The sequence below is a fragment of the Poecilia formosa genome, unplaced genomic scaffold, assembly GCF_000485575.1.
Source record: "Poecilia formosa unplaced genomic scaffold, Poecilia_formosa-5.1.2 Scaffold73, whole genome shotgun sequence".
NCBI classification, from domain to species: Eukaryota; Metazoa; Chordata; class Actinopteri; order Cyprinodontiformes; family Poeciliidae; genus Poecilia; species Poecilia formosa.
This window is the reverse complement of record NW_006800012.1, coordinates 1,923,301-1,927,020: the sequence shown is the minus strand read 5'-3', so window position 1 is coordinate 1,927,020 and position 3,720 is coordinate 1,923,301.

Sequence of the window (3,720 nt, the reverse complement as noted above, 5' to 3'; positions counted from 1 at the left end):
CTCTGAGAACCGTTTAAAAATGGTACCAACGTCCTCAAGAGACAAGTGAAACCCTGAAGGTTTAGTGGCCTGGGCAATCAGGCAGTGTATCAACAAAGACAATGAATCTTTCTCATCTTCCTTTGTTTCCACTGAGGAAGCTGACTTCTCACCGTCCATCAGACTTTGAGATGCCAGATGAATCAGAGGAATTCTCTGAAACTTCCTTAATAGGAGACAAAGTAGTTGGAAAGTCAATGCGCTTTGGATACAGCCTGAACTCCTGTGCCCCCGGATGTGCTATGATAAAAAGCCCCTCGTCAGGAGAGCTTTCTTCAAACCATAGCTCCGGTTCAAATTCGTCCATCTCCCAATCTGATACTTGTCCTGGAAGAACAAAGTCTTCCCCAAAAGTTTGCTTCGGGTTTAAAACCCGCACATCTTTGGAGAGACAGTATTCTGGATTGACAATATCAGATAGGTCATCTGGAGAATCGAAAGGCTCCACCGGAGAGATTTTATCAAAACTTGGCTCCTGATCTGATTCCTCTCCCTCCAGACTTTCACTTGACAGGAACCCTGGATGATCGAAGAATGGCATGCAGGGATTTTTCGGTCTCGCTTCGGGACTTCCTTCAACTGCAGGTTCACAGTATGGCTCCAGTGTGATGCCAGAATGTCCTGCAGACTTTCTCTTTTCTTCCACCTCGCTGCCCAGGGTCAGCATCTTTTCAGTGGAAGAAGTTTGCAGTTTTTCTGGCATTGGAGCAACCTTTGCCGAATGTCTGCGAGAGAATTTGGTGAAGAATCCTCTGATCTTCCCTGGAAGATCTTTGAGCGTTGAGAAGAAGGAAGTCCTCTTAACGCTCTTGGATTCTTCAGAAGCGTGCAGTCTGATGTGAAGGTCTTTTATTATGATTTTGGTTTCCTCAACCATATCATTCACGAGGAGACTTCTCGTAGGGTCGTTGGAGTCTGAGGTGGAGCTGACTCTACCGACCACGTATTCTACGATTAATTTGTTGAAGTTCTTAGTGTGTTCGGAACTGAAGTCTCCATAGACCTTTGCATCTCTTGCAAACGCTTCAGGCACCTTGTTCCCAACAATCGCCTCAATGGCTTCAGTGGAGCGTTTGTCCTTTGGAAGACAATCCAGAACGTTTGATGTAAAAAGCTCCAAGATCTCTTCCAAAATCTGGGCCAGAACGCGGGTGGTGCTGCGTGTTGGGTCTCCAGTAGACAGACGCATCCACTCCATCCAGGTCAGGTTGATGAACAGGGGGTGGATCAAACCTCTCACGGTGCTGACGGTGACCGTATCTTGAAAACTCATTTTACTGGCCATAATCTCTCTATATGTATCTAGTTAGAGGAGAAACGTCCAGATTTCTTTTCAACAAAAAGTGATCCAGGCTCTGCGAAAACCGAGTGCGAAGTGGTTAGAGAAACAGAACGAGCAAATACATACCCTGACGTATGACGTCCGTTCATACATCACAGGCATCAGACACGCAGCACAATAGTCTTATGTCATGAACTAGGGATAAATCGTTGTGACGTCAAACTACGCATGTGGACGATTCGTCCATAAACACGTTAAAGCCGCTTTATAGAACCGGCGGCTTTATGAAGAAGTCCTGCAAATATTGAGAAAGATTTATAATCTAAAAATATTATTTTAAACAGGATCTAAACAGCCGAACTGCCCGGGTTCTGATCTGAACAGAACCCCGACAAACCGGTGAATGCCTTAATATGTATCCATTATGCCCGGTTTACGGGAGGAATGGCGAATATTGTTCAATTAGGATTATTTTTGCGTAGGAAATTGAAAATGTGGAAATATGGTTAATAAATATGTAAAAGTATTTGGTTTCCGTCTTTAATTTGAGCTGATATTTTTTCTCTCTCTTTTCATCTTCGTTATAATAAAAATTCATTTCAGGACGAGAGGTTTTATTTCTTTAAACGATGGAAGTAAAAAAAAAAAAAACAACAACAAAACACGATTCAGTCCAACAATCAGGCGTTTACAGATTTTTTTAAAATCCCGAATTTAAAGCTGAAAACCTGGCCAAAAAAGTTTAAAATGTTTGACAAAAACAGAGATAAACTTGTATATTTTAAATATTTTTTTGTTCAACCAAGAAGTTTATCTGATTCTTTCTGTCCCATTTAAATAAAACTGTCTTGTAAATTATTTATACCCTTGTGATTAATCAGTTTAGAAACGTTAGTCAAAGCAAACTTTTGCGGAGTGAAAGCTTCTTCAATCAACACGGAGTACGGATGTCTTTTACTGAACATTTCTGTTCAGTTTTTATTGAGGAGAAAACGGCGAAGGTACCGGCAACGGCTGTTCGTTACCTAGTGTAACAGTTGTAGATGAATCACGTCAAGGAACCAGGATTTGCAATGATTTATTCCTGTTTAAAACAAAAAACATGTTCAGCAGCAGCTCCTGGCTCTGGCTTTCCCACTCACACCTTTACCGACCAAAAGAACAAAAATAAAATAACCATGTTGGCACGGTAAACTGGATAAATGTCACCAACGTGGGAATTAAATACCCAGAACAGTGTTGTGCTAAACATCAAAAAGCTAAACAACGATTTACAACTTATGAGTTGAACAGCATACTTTTTCTTTTTACATTTTGAATACTTTAATGTACAAGCAGAAGACAACTCTGTGCGCTTACCTCTCCCCAGCGCAGCTTGGCGTGAACTGAGGAGGGCAGCGGGAACACACAGGATGTGACACGGAGACAGGAAACAAGAAAATAAAAGCTTCTCCACCAAAATAAAATACAATTCAAAAACCAAGGAAAAACCAAAAATACATAGATAATGGGGATGGATTTGGGCCGCATTGGGATTCAAAAATAAAACAGTATAAAACAGAAATAAGTGCAAAGGTGACAACAATCATGTAAATTCAACAAAAGGGTGTTTTGAGAAGGTTCATCCAAAAAAAAAATAAAATAAAATTAACTCAGCTACACTAGCAACCAGAATCAACAGAAGCAAGACAAATACCGAACTAGATCCTGTTAAGCATTCTTCAAAGTAAAAGACTTCCTCTCTCCGACTAAATCATGCCTCACACTTAAATATGTTTCGCTTCAGCTTTTGTGATCATGTTAAATTCAATTAGTAATAAATCATCATTAAATTATGCTTAACAAATAACTGTGAATCAGTCACTTATCATGCAAATTATACTTAACAACAAATAAGTGTAGAAAAGTTACAACACAAACCGTTATAATGGCTGACCGACCTGCAGAAAGCCTGCAGCGCCGCTGCAAATGGCAAGCGAGAGACTCATCCGTGGTTCCTCAGTACCGTATAGATGCAGTATGTAACTTTCATTAAAAAGAAAACAAAAAACAAACATTACACATTTGATGTCACCATAGACTTGTCATAATAATACATTTTGCTGGAAGATAAATTGTTCCAGAAGTTATTGCGATAATATTGATGTTTTGAGACCATTTTCAATTAACAACGGCATAATAATGAAAAAACAAACAAACAAACAAAAACACATTGTCAGAAATCAATAAACTTTAACTTCTAACGGACCTGGAACTGGAAGACATGTTAAATACCCAAAATGAATAAACAAAACAGCAACAACAAATAAAATGAATTATTTAGTCTCTCTAGAAAGAGGGCTAAATGAAACCAAAACACCAGACTGAAGACTTTACATTTTGGTAGAAAGGAAGAAAAA